Raw genomic sequence first — 19,838 nt, 5'->3', positions numbered from 1 at the left:
ACAACACAATTTAAAATTGAAAGCAAATCATGTAGCTACAAGCAAGACTTATCTCTAAGAGGGGGTATCACTAGGTAGTAAGCAAGAGTTGTGGTGACCATTCCATAGGTGGTAAGCAAGAGCTATAAGTGGTGGTGGGGAAGAAAATAGAAGTAAAGTTATGGACATTATTATGTTTTTTAATACATGAAATATTTAACATTTTCAGTGCAAATCAAAGTGCTAAAACAAAGAGGTTAGGGTTAGGGAAACTTACCTTTATGTATTTATCAATAGATTAACCTCTCTATTGGATCACAATATTTTGTGAGATATGGTAGTAAGTGAAGTCAAGGTGGATAGAAAGAGAAATGTAATTCACAATCAAGGGACTCCAAAAACCTAGTAAAGCTTGTCGGCAAAATCAATATTCTTAAAGTACTCAATACATTTAGATTGACTTGTCTATTATAGTGTAAGATTCTCCAACCTAAATCCTCTTCTTAAGGAAAATGTATTTGTCTAAGAAAAGTGAATGTTTTATTTTCTTATTATACATGCAATGTTTAACATTTTCAATACAAATCAACGTGGTAAAACAAAGAGGTTAGGGTTAGGGATACTTACCTTTGGGCAAGTGCAAGGTAATGAGTCACAAATTCACGGAAGTCTGCGCGTTAGAAAACATGCTCTTAAAAACGGGGGTCTGCTTATGCTTCGGGCCCCCGAGCCAAAAGGTAATGGGGGCTCGAAGCGAAAATAAACGGGCCCCTGTTTTGTTCTAAAACGAGGGCCCGTTCCCCCATTTCTAAATTGTATTTTACAAGAAATGAATGCATTAAATAGGACCAATTACAGACCTATTATGCCATGATGGCATAATATGTCCTATTATGCCATTTTCTAAAACGGGCCATGACTATGCATTTTACAAGAAATGAATGCATTAAATTGAATATATAATAGATTTATGAAGTTTCATTGAAAGTTTTTATTAAGTTTTGTGCGCAAATTTTATATTTAAAGATTCAATAGTATGTACATGTATATTTTTTTAAGTTCAATATTATATTATATTTCACGTGTATCTCATTCAATAACATATAAATGTTACTATTTATAAATATTTTTTTTAAAAACTAAAATAGATTCTTCTTTGACATAGAGTTTTATATAATTCATGTATATCTTTATATATGTAGGAGCTCTTTGTTATCATGGATGTCTTTGACATAGATGAATTATTAGGTAAAAATTCCCCACCGCAACCCCCTCCTCCTCTACCTCCACCTCCACCTCCACCCCCACCCCCTAGATTGGATGAAATTCCTTTAAGAGAATGAATTAATGAAAACCTACAAGTGATTGAACAAAATATTACTACTATCCAAAATGAGCCAATCATGCCACCCCATCTTCTAGAGTTTGCAAAATCAATGCAAACTGTTGTCGAGTCAGTTAGATCTGTTGATTCTCAATTAGATCAATTTCATAGATGACGACAAGAGTTGCATGATTTTTATGTCGATGGTTTAACTTATAGGCAAATCACTGATCTCAAAATAACCAAAGCTCATTTATGTCCATATTTTACTAACCCAAAAATAAGAGAACCGATGCAACCTAACCATAAAAGAATTTCAATTAGGTGGTGTGTGCATCCAGAAATGGCTAGACACTTTTGGGATAGATGGTGGATGGTTTTTGAATATCCACCACATCATAATTATGATGTCCCTTTATATTTTTTGAAGAAATTATATTGTGAGTTTGTAATGCACCAAAAACCAAATTATTTTGATATTAAGTCATTCCAGGGTGTTGGTCGTGGAATGCCACAACATAGATGAGGGGCACAAAATAATAATCCTCTACCAGATCCACCCATAGTTCCACTTGTTGCTCCATCGATTCCTGCAGATGTGCACAATACATCATTCATTTCGACATTAGATTCTTTGACTTCCCTCATAGGTAACCTGAGTGAGCAAGTTGCTCACATGGCATCCGCTCCTTGATGGATGCCACATATGTGTTTGAGTTGTCATGAGATGTGTGTAGGTCCTACTGCTGATCTAGGGTCTGCTTCAATTCCAGCTGAGCATGATGTAGTAGATGATAGTATGATGACATCATATATGGTTTTTCTTTGCTCTGATGATCATCTTGAGCAGGTATAGATATATATACATGTACATGTCAATCTTTAAATACTTCATTAAATATAGGTATACATTAAGTGCATGTATTTTTTAATACAATTTAATACTTCATTAAATAATTTGGTTTATGTAGATAAGAACTACACCTAATATTAGAGTTAATATTTCATCTACTGGAACACAACTCGACACACCTTATGGGGTATAGTATCAATTTCTATCTAGACATTGTACTAGCTTTTTAAGTTAATATGTTATCATCATATACTATATAAATTTTCATGTTGATACACTGAATGCTTCTTTCTCCAGGATTTAGGTCATGAGGGATCCTCTACATCACATCGAGAATAGGGTGTGACAACTGTGACACCATCTATGGTATGTATCTTAGAATTCATAAATTAAATATGAACTCTTATGACATTGTAACTTAACTTGAAATTATTTAATACACATATATATGTTCAATAAATATGATTTCATTAAATGCATGTTTGTAGGTGGACACTACTATCAGGATAGGTTATCCTCATAATTTTTATCAGAGCCAACTTGAACGCACATCGACATCCTTTGAGGTCTTAATATGTAATACTTAATTTGATCTTATTTTGACTTTTAATTTAAGATTTAATTGGACACTTTGAATTTGACCTTGTACAGGACTTAGCTAGCACTACATTTGGTGTTGATACTGCACAAGATACTGCTAGAGGAGATACTGCTAGAGGATTTGATGAGCAACCTTATGTATGATATTTTATTATATGATTATTTTAAAATCAAATTATAAATATTCATTTTTATTTAATAAAAAAATAAACATGTGTATGTGCTCATGTTCGTTATATTTGTTTCTTATCTTGTATACAGGATGCAGAACAAGTTACTAGAGTTGATGTGCACACACATATGGTAAGTTTGTAACTTAATTTATGAATTCCAACTGTATTTGATAAATGATTCTTTTAATAGTTAATTTCAAGTATTTTAATATTATTTTTTCCTTGTACAACATGAGATGGGTGGATTTGGTCCATGTCCCGGGGAGAAGAGACCATGAGATGTTATTGATGATAACACTTAGATTTTACTGTTTATTTGGCTCTGATATGATGTACATGTACTATTTTATATGATATGTAATTTTTTATGGACTTTACACATTTTTTTACACGTGTAATTATTTTTTAACATTGTATATATTGTCTTGGATGTGCACATACTTTATATATATGGATAGTTGCATAATAGGATTAGATCATATATATTTTGTGCACCTTAGATATTATGTGGAGTTCATTATGTTACCATCCAGATATATATATGGATTAGATATTATATGGATTATGTGGACTTGAAATTTTATTTATGGAAGTTGTACTTAAATAACTTTATATGGATTATGTGGACTTGAAATTTTATTTTTGGAATTTTATTTAAATAACTCATGATTAGATAAACTAAAGGTGTACATCATGTGTTAGGACCAATATGGAAAGTTAATGTACTAAGAGGGGAGGGGTGAAGCAGTACTTCAAATCCTTTCTTCAAGAATATCTTTACTGTTATGCATAAACCAAAAACTGCTATAACATAACATAAAGCTAAAACAAATAAATAATAATCATACATGATTCACTCCATAACACATATATTTTGGTTATGCAGAAACTCTTGGTTAGAGAGAAAAACTGTAGTGGGGATGGCACCCATAACTTCACTACTGCAATAATAAAGGTTGCTCGGTTAGAGCTACATGTTCAACTATTTCTGATAGCTTACCCTGTTAGGAGTATTGAGATCGTTAGATCTACCTTGCTAAAGGATTTTACAACACTTATTATAAATGCTGCACCTGGTTAAAGGCTTTACAATTTATAGAATTTGTTAGAGTCTTTTACCTTGTTAAAGGTTTCTCTTACAACTCAAAATATTACAATAAAATGTTTACAAATATCGACAACTTTACATCTAGAATGTTATAGCAGATTCTATGTGCTCAAAATGAGATTACCTTGCTTATAGCATACCTCGGTAACCCATAAAGTAACTCAGTAAACCTTTATGTTTACTCTATTCCTTGACTTTTCTTTGAAATCCTTCTCGGCGACCTCTGTGTCTCTGACAGTCACAATACTCAGTGCTTCCTTATCTATCACATATGTCTTGCTTCATATATCTTTGTTTTTCCATATTTTTATCCTTAATCCATGCTGTATAAATAGATCTCTTATGTCGGTGATCTATTCATTGCTTCGATCTTACAAATATGATTTATCGAATGAATAACCATGCAAAATGTTTCATTGGATAGATGACCTCAAAATCATACCAAATCTTTAAGTGCAATTTCCAATGTGATAACGGTTCTTTGTTCCTCTATCTTGTAACATGTTTTCACATAAGTGTCTAGGTTCAATGAATCTGGTAAAATGTTTCACTTGGTGTATATCAACTCGGTGTATCATTATTGCTGCTTGATAGACATAGAGTGTTACTCGGTAAACAACTCGGTGAATACTAGGCTGGGTGACTACTTTCTTCTATAACCAACTGCTCTGTGCTTACCGACTGAATATTTTGGTAGTAGTAACTGACTAAAGTATATAGAATGACTTTGATATAAAAATAATGGCAACTTAATAAATAGTAACAATCTCCCCTTTTGACATTAGTTGAGATGTTTGACAAAACTACTTTCAAAGTCATAACTCAAAAATCTATATACTTACAAAATTTGACCAAACAGACAGTATATACATTTGTTATCTAAATAGTATATTTAGATATACTCCCCTTATCAATATACTGTACATAACTCTGATTAAGCATGCTCGGTGATCAATAATTTGTGTTTACTGCAATCTGTGTTTACTACTTGGTTCACTGCTCGGTGATCACTGGTCGGTGATGTGCATCTGGATACTCTGTCCTGCTCGGTATACTCCCCCTATATACTACATTTCCCCTTTGATACTTTGATTCTATACTCCCCCTTTTTGACAAACATCAAAACTTAGTTACCATTCGGTGGTGGCAACTGGTCAAAAATGGATTTATACTTTGTTTGTGCATTGGTAAGAGCGGCAAAGAGGGCATCCTTAATACTGTCCATGAGTGAATTCTGAGTTGTAATGTCAGCTAATCTAATGTGCTTCCCTCTTGTTGAGTGGATAGGGAGGTGGCCTTGTTGATCTGTTCTTGGACGGATGAAAGATGAGGAATGAATAGTGTCTGAAGAGTGATTATGTCCATCCTTATTTGGTGCTCTTCATTCCTTAGTTCCAATTGTTGAGCCATGAGCTTTTGTAGCTTCGTATAGGAATTTTGAATAGAATTTGACTCAGTGGTCAACTTATTTGAGAGATTGGTTCTCTCTTTCTCAATCACTTCTGTTTTATTTTTGATATCCTTAATGAATAAAGAAAATGTACAAAGTTTCTGAAATAAATAAAGAATGTGCTTGAGTTGAGGGGACAACTCAGCAATAAATTTGAGAAGTTTTACTTTTCCAACAGCAATAGCTTTCTGTACCTCTTCAATCATTTTAGCAATGAGCTCTTTGTCCTTTAACTTGCTCAAATATTCAGATGCATCTACTCCAGATGTCTCTATCTTGGTTAGGAGTTCATCCAGTTGAACATGGATGGCAGCATATGTTGTCACTGTAGCTTCAGGTAGCATATTGGTTAAGAGTGCTTTCACCTTCTGAAGTGCTTTGTTTTTCTTTTGAATAGCCAATTGTTTTTCCTGTTCTGCTTTGGCTTTGCATAGTTCACCGAATTCAATGAGTGCTTGCCCTTTTAAATTGGATATACCTACATTTGGCAACACTATTGGTTTTGACAAATCTAATTTGAAACTATTCTTTTTCATTTTCTTTTCTTTAGCTTTCACCGGTTGGACTAAGACAATGGCTTGGGAGGCTTGCTGACCCTCGGTAGGTTGCTCGGTAGAGGCAACACTTTGGTCAGTTTCTTTAGCCTCTGTAGTGTCCTTTGGTGCCTTTGTGCTTGGGGTCTCATTTGTAACATTTTCAGTGCCAGAAGGTGCTTGTGAGGTCTGTTCCTCGGTGGCCTGAGAAGTAGCTTCTCCTTCTATAGACTTGTGACCCTCTGTCCCTTGTTCAGTATCCTAACGGGCCTCGGTTGAAACAAGCTGATTGACCGAAGGATAGGGCTGAACTTGTTCCAAAACTAATTCACTTGAAACCAGTTCAGCATAAGCATTCCCTTCTATCATTTCCTGTTTTGGTGCCTTGGTGTCCATGATATCCTCATCAATTTGTATAGTGTTAGTAGGGTCTTGCTCGGTGATATCAGGATCTTGCTCAGTGACATCAATTATTTCAACTTTAGCTTGCTCACCAGTATTCTTGATTCGAAAGATTTCCTGCCATTTTTCTTTGGTTTCATTCTCTACATCCAAATAAAGTCCATTCATCAATTTTAAGGCTCTTTGCTTGACTATGAAGTTTTTGTGGGAGTTTTTTAGATTTTCTTTGATCTCATCTACCGACATGTCTGGAAAGAGATGTACCAGACTTCTTTCTCTCATCTTCTTTTCCGAGTCCATGGCATATTTCCACCTATTATCAATGTGCAAATACAGTTCTTTTGGAAGGGAATTAATTACTTCCAATGGGACCGATCGGAATTTCAAAAGTGTGCATATGACAGATTCTTCAATTTGTCTCTTTTCATCATCAGATCTCGATTCATACTTAACATATCTAAATGCTCCAAATCCACCATATTGCTTCAGATTAGTACAAAAATTATCAACACTATGTACATTTACCTTTTTACTCTTGACAATCTGAAATTTGTTTTTGTCTTCAGATTCGGTGTCACTGGACTCTTTTGTCAAAATGAGTCTCCGAGTAGATTTCTTATATGTTTTTGTTACCTTTGGTGTGGCAACATTCTTTGGTTTCTAGCTAGGTGATGCTACAGATCCTCTTGTGTTAAGTTGCTTTGCTGGAGGAGTCGGTGATACCTTTGATGTATCCCGTTTCTTTCTTTTCAAAACTTTTCCCTTAGGCAACTCGGTGCTCAGTGTAATAGATACCTCTTGGGCTTTTGATTCCTCCTTGGTAATGACTACAGTGCCCTTGATAGGTGTGGAGGAAGATCCTTCTCCAAATTTCTCCGTTAATGCCTTGATCATTTTTGTTGCTTTCCTTGTAGCCTTGGGTACTACAATGCTCATCTTAACTTTCTCTTTAACTTCTTCAAATGTACCGTATCTTAGCTCGGTAACATGCCTTGGTAATGTAAGAAAAGCATCTATCTACTGTTGTGTGATGTCAAAATCAATCTCATAACCCATAGGTGGCAAAGATTGAGTTCTAGGTTCCACAACATTGATATAGCAGTAGTCGGTGTCTACTTCAAAACATATATCATCTTTGTATTTCTCCACTAACTTGGGTGGAATTCTATACCTGTTATGCATCTTCTCTTGAAACTTGCTAATTTAATCATCCATAATATCATTAAAGTTATCACCTAGCTTCTTGATGAAGTCATTGATTTGATGGGTGATTGGTCGATGTAGCTCCCAAACTATATTACCGTCTAATGGAAAAAATTTCTCAAAATAGAAAAACATGCATACCAAAAGTGATCCAAACTTTAGTGTATTTGCCGAGTTGTTCTTCTTTGGATTCCTTATGGTATTGAGATTCTCAAATAGGTTTTTCAACAATACCTCACAAAGATCAATTTTCATTCCTTTCTTTACAATTTTATATGCTAAATCAACTACTGCACAGGGTACACTGTTTTCCCTTGTTGATTGGAAGAAACAATAACCTATTACTCTAATGGAAAATTTCAGCTCTGCATCTATGACATTGTTCAATTTCAATCCTTTGCAATCTGATTCAACTCCAGTTAGAGTGATCAGTTTCTTCTGTGATATCATTTTCTGAGCTCAGGCATGATCAAAAATAGGGTAACCGGTGATCAAATGAATGATTTCCTTGGTGATTTTGAATGGTTGCTAATCTAACCACATAAAATCATCATGAACTCTGCTTAGAATAAACTTGACCCATTGGGGTTTGAAAACACGGGGATAGGTTAGGGCTTCAATCAATCCCTTGACTTTGATGTGTTCATACTTGCTATCCAATTTCCCATCAGTACACAATTCATCATATGTGTCCTTGATTTCAACATGACCTAGTTCCTCAAGATGACATTTGGTGAAGAATGTAACATTCTCAACTAGTAAAACCCTATCTGAAATGAGTGAAAATGCAGTTTTGTCATCCAGTTCAGATGTGACTTTGGGAGTTAGAGAGTATTTCAGTGAGGGCTTTTCAATGTTCTCAACAACAACGGGCTTCTGGATCTTAGGTGCCATTGCAAATTTCAGATAATCTCTTAACAAAAGATTCTTAGGGTTTGAAAATTTTTAAACAGCAAACACATATAAACTAGATAATCACAATTGATATTTCTCGGTAGCTAGCTCTAAGAAATGCTTGAGATCGATGTGTAAATACCTTGAAATTCGCTCGGGAGGTGGTTTGATCACCTTTGAGTTGCTTTGCTCTACTTTTTGAAAACTTGGTAAGTGTAAAATGACCACGCAAAGTGCTTTCAATACACATTATACCTTATCGGGCTTTGTGTAGTTAGGTCAGAAAACATTAAATGCACTCGGTATCACTTCCCTTTTTATGCTTTTACCGAGTAGCCAGACTTCCTGTATTTACCGACTTGATAGGCTTCCAAAAGACTTGATAAGATTTCAAATTTTCTAATGCATCTTTAATTATGGAGATTTTGAATTAAGTACATGATAAAATAGGAACTGTTAAGATTTAACCTTTGAGAGAATGCAGTCCCTTCATACCTTTACCAATTAATTTGGAATAGGTGCACCTAACTCAGTAGATAAGGTGCTTTCTTCATTTGACACAATTTCCTTCTTTATCCAAATCATCTGTAATTTGCCTTTTATTTCCTCAGTGTCTCCTCTAGGTTGATCTCTGCAATCTCTAGCTAAGTGTCCAACTTTGTGACAATGAAAACATCCCATACCAAGTTTTCTCCATGATCTTTGGTTGTTCATTCCAAACCTTATAAAGCAGTTGGCACTTATGTGTCCATATCTTCCACAACATTCACACCATATCCTTGTATTGTAATCCCATGGTACTGCAGAATACTGTCGGTTAGGATCTGTGTGAGTTCAGTAGCCTCTAGTATTTGCTCGGTTTGCATACCTCATATAGTTCTTTTGCTCAAACCAACACTTCTCGATACTATGTCCATATCTATAGTAGTTTTTACAAAATCCTTTGAGTTTTGCCTTCTGATAATTGCTAACAGACTTTGTCCTACATTGGTTAGATGTGTGACAATATTTATTGCAATTGTAACAATAACCATTAGACCTTGTGACATTCAGCTGGTTACCTTTTCTGATATGACACATGTTGGCAGTATGTCCTTTATTTCCATAGTAGTTGCAAATAGGTTTCTTTCTTTTGATGTTCTTCTTGTTTCCAGCTTGCTTTGATGATTCTCCTCTTTCGGTAGTGTGGATTCCCTTCTCGGTAGAGTCTTTTCCCTTGTAACCGAGTCCTGCAACTTTGTTGGGTCTTTTTGTATTCAGTTGCTCATCCAAGATCTTTGATGCTTCATAACTCTTTTTCAGTGTTTCTTTGGATTTCTTCTCTATTTCAAGTTCATCGGTCAACCTTGATACTTCAAGTTTTAATGCTTGATTCTCTTCATCTTTCAGATTTGCTTCATGATGTGCATAACCCAATTGATCTGACAGATTTTGTTGAATCCCAGTCATCCTTGTGATTTCATCATTCTTTTCAAATACTAATGCTTCAAGCTGTTGTTTTTCTCTTTCTAGATCTCTTACTTTGTCCTCGGCTGTCCTTAATGCATCCAGATTTTCAGTCATCTTTGTGCTGAAATGTTCATGTCCTCTTTTAATTGCTTTTAGCTGACCAGTCAGTGCTTTGTTCTTTTCCTTCAGTTCTTCAATCATTTCTTCAGTCTCTTCAGATATACTATTCTTAGATGATGTTTCAATTTGTTCCACTAACTCTTGAGAGTCCTGCAAATCATCAAATAATCTTCTTCTAACTTTCAATGATTTTTGCATTTGTCTTTGCATGTCTGCAATCACTTAATTAGCATGATCCAACTCTTCTTGTAGATACACAATTCTCTAAGATTGTTTAAAGCCTTCCATTGATAAGATCTTTCTCTTTAGGCTGTTAAACCCTTTTCCAAGATTGAAGCTCTGATACCAATTGTTAGGCCCACTATGGAAAGCTAATGTACTGAGAGGGGAGGGGTGAATCAATACTTCAAATCCTTTCTTCAAGAATATCTTTACTGTTGTGCATAAACCAAAAACTACTGTAACATAACATAAAGCTAAAACAAATAAATAACAATCATACATGATTCACTCCATAACACATATATTTTGGTTATGCAGAAACTCTTGGTTAGAGAGAAAAACTATGGTGGGGATGGCACCCACAACTTCACTACTACAATAATAAAGGTTGCTCAGTTAGAGCTACATGTTCAGCTATTTCTGATAGCTTACCCTGTTAGGAGTGTTGAGATCGTTAGCTCTACCTTGCTAAAGGATTTTACAACACTTATTATAACTGTTGCACCTGGTTAAACAATTTACAATTAATAGACATTGTTAGAGTCTTTTACCCTGTTAAAGGTTTCTCTTACAACTCAAAATATTACAATAAAATGTTTACAAATATCTGCAACTTTACATCTAGAATGTTATAGCAGATTCTATGTGCTCAAAATGAGATTACCTTGCTTATAGCATACCTCGGTAACCCATAAAGTAACTTGGTAAACCTTTCTTTTTACTCTGTTCCTTGACTGTTCTCTGAAATCCTTCTCAATGACCTTTGTGTCTTTGACGATCACAATACTCAATGCTTCCTTATCTATCACATATGTCTTGCTTCATATATCTCTGTTTTTCCATATTTTTATCCTTAATCCATGCTGTATAAATAGATCTCTTATGTCGGTGATCTGTTCATTGCTTCGATCTTACAAATATGATTTATCGAATGAATAACCATGTAAAATGTTTCATTGGATAGATGACCTCAAAATCATACCAAATCTTTAAGTGCAATTTCCAATGTGATAACGGTTCTTTGTTCCTCGATCTTGTAACATGTTTTCACATAAGTGTCTAGGTTCAATGAATCTGGTAAAATGTTTCACTTGGTGTATATCAACTCAGTGTATCATTATTGCTGCTCGGTAGACATAGAGTGTTACTTGGTAGACAACTCGGTGAATACTTGAATCGGTGACTACTTTCTTCTATAACCAACTGCTCTGTGCTTACCGACTAAATATTTCGGTAGTAGTAATCGACTAGAGTATATAGAATGACTTTGATATAAAACTAATGGCAACCTAATAAATAGTAACATCATGAACTGACAATGATGATAAGACCAAAGTATCAAAACATATCTTATAATTATAACATATTCTAAATTAAAAAGGATTAATCATCATAGATAAGAAAAATATATAATCAAATATATAATTACCATTACAATAATAAAGATGATAAGAGAAAAATATCCAAACAAATATATTGAATAGAACTTGATTAAAACATAATTATCTCATTCATAAATTTGACCAATAGTCTCTCATTTATGTATATTACACAAAGTGTAATCAAGAAGACCTATCTAAAATAAAATAAATAGTCTATTTAAATTATAATAATAAGGATTTATATCTCTCAGAATACAACATAAAGTATGTACAAACAATAGTAGTCATTGTTAGGTCCCAAAGACAACTGAGAGGGTGAGGGTGAATCAGTTGTCAACAAATTTCAAACCAAAAACAACTTACCCAACTTAATGCTTAATACTGGTAAACCAGTTAAGTATGCCAGTAGACAGTGTTAACAGTTAATTTCTATACCGGTAAAGATTAATGCATGAAACATAATTATAAAGTCATCCACAACACATAACACCAATATTTGTACGTGGAAACCCTGTAAGGGGAAAAACCATGATGGGAAACCTTACCCACAATCAGATGATACTACTGCAGATAGTAAGTGTACATAAATGGGGTCTGCACATGTAGAAAGGCCAACAGCCTAGAGCTCACTGCTCAATCACAAAATGGGAGTCACACTGACTACAGTTGGATGGTTAAATCCAATAAGAATGTACTGCACAAAATAGCATCTTCATATGCTGGATTTAGTACCAGTGTAATGCTGATATGCTTTCACAAAAACCTAGCTTCACCTTCAAATGATGTCTTCGTGTATAGCTCTGCTTAATCTCACATATACCTTCACACACTTCTTTTTCACATTCCACATTCGATCTTACTAATAAAATCTTACATTTATACCATAACCTAAGACCAATTTTAGTAGGTCGGCTCTACAAGATATTACAATAAAAACATTTTACAAACAATATAATATCCAATGCAATAACCGATTAAACATGTCGGCTTAATGTATTTACAACAATAATTAATCATCTCCATAGCGTGCCATGCTGATCTGGAAAAGATAAACCTATCGGTGTAACCCTAGGTAACCCTGGACCTATTTGCCGGTAAAAGAAAATATGCAAATATGAATATGCCAATGATTAATTCTTCAAAACAAAGTGTCCACATGATGTCTTCGACATTACCAGGTGTCTTGCATATCATTCCAAGTGCCAGTGATCATTATATCCTGCCGATGAACCATATACCAGTAACTGTGCAATAGTTACCTGCTTGCCGGTGAATGCTGTTGGATCTCCAAAGTTCTAGTGTTTTAGTAGGTGTTGACATCAATGATAAAACCATACCAAAATACCAACAGTCATTGAGGCCAAGTCTACTTTGAGAGACCTGAAAAAAAATAAATATGATTAGTTTTTATAATGAGGATGCATCGAATTTAAAATACAACATAAAGCATACATCACGACTCTTCAAAGGGATTTGCCTTAAGGGTACAAAACTTTAACTTACTTGTAATTATTCAAAATGAAACATAAAGTATGCACAAATAACTTGGTTTTCATTGATGCCTTCTACTTGTGGTAGACCTGAAACAAAATTACTAGATTAGATTTTATAATTATGATGCATGATTTAAAATGCTATATAAAATATGCATCATGACTTTTAAAAGGGAGGTGGATTTAGGGTTCAAATTATAACTTACTTGATATTCATTCAGTTATACCATCTGCGTCCTCTCTCTTTTTCAAAGCATCTATAATTGTCTCGTGCTCTTCTATAGAGAGAGTCCATAATTGTTTATTAGTAGGCCTGCCATGATATCTATCCAATTTTATATTAGTTGCCATTAGCAAATGCGAGCAATGTATAATCTTCTTCTCTAATTCATAATCTTCAAATGTGGGCAATCCATTCTTTCGTGTTAGATATTTGTTTAGCCAAGTGCCAACAACAACCACAGATCCCGTTGGATAGTCATAACCATCATCATATACTCGAGGAGTGGTTAGCTTATGTTTTGGCTCTACACATTGAGCCAACCAATACTCTGTCCCCTCTTCATTGTCCTTAGGTGCAACAACAACATATACATGTCATGTGCACAAAACAATTTTATTTTAATATTTAATGAGAAATAAAAACAAAAATATACACTGTAAGATTTCATATATATGTACTATTTAATAAATCAAAGCAAATTTTAAAAACAATTTGTCCTTGTTGTATAAGATCTGAAATGCGATCATAGTCATTTGATGCAAACATCTGATCCATATCTTCATCAGTTCTTTCATGCGGATCATTTTCATCTATGGGATGATCTTTGTTTCCATTCTTCAACCCATTCTTTATTCTTATAAAATTCCCAATCTCCGGAAACACAAAACTGACAAAAGCAAGCAAGCTACCTTGTGAATATAGTCCATGTGTTTGAATTAGAACTCTTAAATGAATGCCATTTAGTTGATCCAATGATGGTATTACAATCATGTTGAATAGGAATACTATCTTCCTCTACCAACCAGAAGAAGCGTTGAATTGCAGAGTTCTTAGTTGATCCTTTTGACAACTTTGAATTGCACCAATCTACAACTGCACAAGCATCTCTAAATTTTGCTGCATCCTTGAATTTCATTTATTCTCTAGCAAGAGCTCTTTTTACATAGGCACCAACTCCATTGTGTTCCCCCTTACCATGTCCCGCTTCAAAAAAGCTCCTAAAATGTTGGACATTGGTTATCTTGTGAACTTTGCATAGCCAATAAAACATTCTTGCATTTTTTAATTGTCCAGTGCAGTTATTTGACCATATCATATATTGTTTCATGTCAATTTCTCTTTCCTTAAGATTATCATGAAACACCTCGAAGAAATGTTGAACAAACTCTGACGAGTGTAATTGATTATCACTAGCATAGAAATGATACTCCCTCAAAAATTTTCTATTATCTTCTGTACTGTCATGGTCATGTCTATATATAATGTGCACAAATATGGCCACTTGCACTGAGTTGTAGTATTGTAATTGAGTTTCCTCTTGTGGTTTTAGAGTATAATTTTCTGCAAAATCCACAACTGATACTATTGTTCCAACTGGAAATGTGTTCCTGCATATGTGAAACTGTCGATCAAGCCATCGGGCATGTTGGGAATGTTTCACATATTTTGGAACAATATGACTTTTTAACTCACTGATAAATGCATTCACACTATTATGTTCTGTAATCAATTCCAAACGTTTCCCCATCTTTCCATCCTTTAGAGGGTATTCTATATTTTTAAATCTCCTAACATCAACCATTTTTTGTCCAAACTTAGATGAAACATGTTCATGCAAACATTCATCTATCAAAGAATAGTTCCCACATAAATTGCAAAGGCCATAAATGCATGAATTGGAAAGAAATAATTGTTCATTAGGTGGTTTACCAAATAAACTTGCAATAAAATCTTTTATAGTTTCAGGTGGAACATAAACACCACAATCATGTACACGATCATTACCATGCAACATACAACGTATATATATCAAAAAATATCATAATAGTAACGAAACTGAACATGAGTTTTACAGCAACACGATATTCTTTGTCTATTGATTTTAACATACCAAGGTTTGCATTTTTCAAATGATCTTTGACTAATTCATAAATTCATTAACATAGATTCATCACTAATTTTTTTAAAGAATTTAGTTTGAGTCATGTCAAGAAGATGTTTTGGATGAGGATCACAAATTTTTGATCCCACCCTTAACTTTAAAACATCTCTAGCATTTGATGAAACTCTAGTGTTATCATGCCAAAATTTTGCAATTAATTGTTTAGTTTCATCATTTAATTTCATGTTCGACCTTTGAAGTCTACCACTAAAACTCCAACAATGGTTTAGTGGATCAATTTCAATTGTGTCTCTTCTTTTGGCCGCTCTTGACAAGGTTCTATGATGTAAGTTCAAATAGCCACTTATATCACTTAACATTCTTTCACTAACAATTGTTTTGTCAACTATGGCAGTTGTTATAACTCTACGTGATGCATTCTTATCTTTAGATCGACTTGTTTTTCCGATAGAATCAATGGCACTGAAAACAGTAGATACAACTTGCTTATATGATTCATCTTTTCTTTTTGGTTTTGCATAAATACCTATTTTTTTCATGAGTTTACGTATTTTTAACATTTTTATTAATTGTAGCATTAATTGACATTGGAATCCCAACTTTTTATTATAGAAAAATTGTTTATATAATCTATTCACATGTGTTCTGATTTGTCTCCAAGAAACTAACCCATTGAGATTATCTAGCACATTGCTATCAATAGTAAACAAATTACATTCATTTTCTTTCAGAGAGGGTGGTGTAATATTTTCAATTTTTATTTCTTTTCGTAGTGGTGTATGAAATTTATATCTAGCTTCATTTAAATCAGCAATTTGATTGACATCATATTCTTGGGGATTTAAAAACATACCAGGATTCACATCCACATGAACATTTGCATCAACAGTCATACCCGTGTTTGGTTCTACATTTCTTGCATCCATCATGATCTCTTCAATGGTCTCATCTACAACAGGCACTAAACTAGATGCTTCAGAAGTGTTATTCAATTGTCGTTGTTGTGATCTTTGATCTCTTTGGCATTTTTCCTCCTTCTCTCTTTGTGATTGAATTTCGTCCGCTGTCATTGTCTTCTTTTGTTTCTTTTGGCATTGCTTAGAACCCATATTTAAAAACTCCTCTTCAAAAACTAATATCTTTTTACTGAGTTCTTTAGAAATTTGTGTAAAAAATATTAAAAAGTACTGCCAAATGATGTAAAAAATGTTTGTCATTATGGATTTCAATGATAGTGTAGTAAATTGATGCAATCTGTCTATTTTTACAGTACCGGTTATTTAAGAACGGGCCCCCGTTTTTAAATCCAACAGTCAAAAAAATGGAACGAGCCCTCATTTTATAAACGGGCCCCCATTTTTAAAATGGGGCCTTGTTCTGCGGAAGTTGATTCCACAACCCGCCACTTGGCTTGGGATTAGGCTCGGGATAGGCTTGTGATGGCCACACCTAGGACATGGACTTGCAAATTCAAATCTCCATGAATAAAAGCACAAATATGAACTTCTGAAATAGTTTACGTGCCTCTAATTAGAGAATTTTTATACTAAATTAAAACCCATTTCAGATTATACTCTCTAGATTCTATATATGTAAATTTATTTAAATATTGATTGTTTTAACTATTTTTCATTTAATTTATACTAAATCGGGTCCAGAAACTTGAAATATTAACTGATTTTGTTAATTTAATAACTTTTTTATTTTAATGAATTTTGAAAAAAAAATTATGTCATCAATCTACACAAAATTCTTTTCTATTTAAAAAAGTATTTTTTTAAAAAAGTTTACGTCAAATTATGTGGGTCGTACACGTCAAATTTTAAAAAGATAATTACGGTCATTAAAAAATTAATTAAAAAAATATTAGAAAAAAAAATATAGAAAAATATGCTCGTCAATCTTCAGTGTGTTACAAACCATTTCCCAAAATGGTTTGAGAAAATAATTTTAATTGTGTCAAAAAGTGTGGGTCGTACACATGCATGGTATGGTCCTGAAACAAACATTTTTAAAACATAGTTTTTAGAACTCCATTCAAAAAGTTACTTTTCATTATGTGGGTATTAAAATAAATTACATATTTGGAAAGTACACTTAGAGGGATATATTTTATATTATTGACTTTTTCCAAGATTCAATCTCTAAGTGTTTCAAAATTTAAGCTCAAATGAGACAAAATCTGAAAATCAGGGAAAACACTTCCACTTTTTGGCCAAAAAGTGGACTCAGCTTCTTGCACTGACCCCTTTATCTATTTATCAATATAATAATATCTCTATGGGATCACAATATTTTGTGAGATATGTTTGTAAGTGAAGTCAAGGTAGATAGAAAGAGACATGTAGATCACAATCACGAGACTCCAAAAACCAAGTAAATCTCATTGTCACAACAAATATTCTTAAAATATTCAATACCTTTAGATTGACTTGTCTATTATAGTGTAATATTCTCTAAATCAAATCCTCTTATTCATAAGGAAAATATATTTGTCTAAGAAAAGTGAATTCTTTATTTTCTTATTGTTGAGATATAACAAAGGAGGACTCTAATAATATTGGTTAGGGTACATACCCTTAAGCTAAGTATCAGTTTTAGCTAACTTCATTACCCTTAGGATTGGGAGAAATAAATGTGTTTGGAGATTTCACTAGTTGAGCTATTTTTTTAACTACAAGATAACATAGGGAAAAATGGGGTTAGAGGAAGAATCAAGGAGTTCAAAGGTTTGTTTTATGAATATTAAAATGTTATAATAGTGATGTGAAGGCGATAAGATATAAGAATAAATGATAACCCACCTCTCACATAGGTTGACCCACTCTAAATGCCACATATGTGTGAACATATGTTTAGAGAGATGAGTGTGTCAAAAAGTCCCACATTAGTGAAATATTGGTAAAATAGAAATGTAGTGTGTATAGATGTTGCTTTAAGATCATCCCTCATCACAATAGTTTATCAAGTGAAGGTTATTTAGGAAAGCTCTAGAGTATGTATTAGGGGTGTTAGGTTTCTCTTTAACAAAAAAATATTTTATCATATTTGTAAGGGAGGAGTAAAGGGTATATTAAAGTTATCTACTCTATCAATTAGTAAGTCACTGTAGGCACATAAATTTTTTCATTAAAACTGTCCTCTTATTTTAAATTTCCAATCATTAAGTGGATCCATATCATTATTATATAATATTCTTATTATTCATTCATCCTATGATATTCATTTTCCATTATTCTTCATTATATCATAATATTCATATTATATCGATTTAGTAATATTATTCTCCATTAATTCATTTAAATTTATTAATATATTCTTCTATTAATCCATCTTCTTAAATCTCCTACACAACCACTACACCCTTTATTTATCCTATCTCACTCTATCCATTTCACTCATCTAATGCATGTGAGATAAACACTCTTCATTTCTACATCAACCCTTTATCCCACATTCATTCTGATATTAGATTCACCCTTGAGGACAACTATAAAAACCCAACCCCCTCTCTCATTTGAACCATATAGCAATTTACTTCACTTTTTCATTCTTGCATTCTTGTTATCTCCCACTTTTCTTTCTCTAGCTTTCATATTACTTTCTTTCATCATCTCAAACCTTCATTCACCATAGCCTCTTGTGTGTGTGCTTTTGAGAACATTATTCTTGAACACAAGATCTTGGTTGATAGAAGTGCAATGGAGTAGGTTTTTGTAGCATGCATGACTGTTTTAATTTAGATATTTATTTTGCATGTATATTGCTCACAGTTAATTCATTGTTGGATGTTGGAACAAGTTTGAATATTTGATTCAAACAACCCACTTCCTCCATCTTCATCTGGAATGCCCAATGTAAATCTTCACATCTCTAGACTTTATCTTCATTTCCTCCATATCATTGTTATTCTTATCTTTATAATAGAGTTACCAGATGAAACGATATTCAACATGGAATCTTCACATCTTTGGACTTTATATTTTGACGGCTCCTTCACACAAGGTGGTTCTGGCACTGGCATTCTCTTTGTCACACAGCAAGGGGATTTCATACCTAAGGCTTATAAGATACGATTTCCATGTACCAATAACATTGATAAATATGAAGCATTACTCTCTAGACTTTGTATGGATATGCAATGGAAAATTTTAGAGTTGTGTGTTCTTGGTGACTCCTAGTTAGTGATCAGACAAGTTAATGATGATTATAAGACAAAAGATAAAAACATTATACCATACAAGAGAATGGTGGATGAATTCAAGGCTTACTTTACCACAATCACATTTGAGAAAATTCCTTGGGACAACAATAGAGTGGCTGATGCAATGGCTACAATCGCATCCATTCTAATAATTCCAAGTAACACTGAATATTGTGAGTTCTTGGTTGAACTACTCTTGGAGCCTACCTATAATGTACCACAATCTAAAATTATATCTCATTGTTGGTCCTCATTCCTAGTGGCATGGAGATATTTATGCCTACTTACATGATAATACCTTACCTCCTGATCTATCCAATAAA

The sequence above is a fragment of the Cryptomeria japonica genome, chromosome 2, assembly GCF_030272615.1.
Source record: "Cryptomeria japonica chromosome 2, Sugi_1.0, whole genome shotgun sequence".
NCBI classification, from domain to species: Eukaryota; Viridiplantae; Streptophyta; class Pinopsida; order Cupressales; family Cupressaceae; genus Cryptomeria; species Cryptomeria japonica.
Note: the sequence above shows the minus strand (reverse complement) of the source record.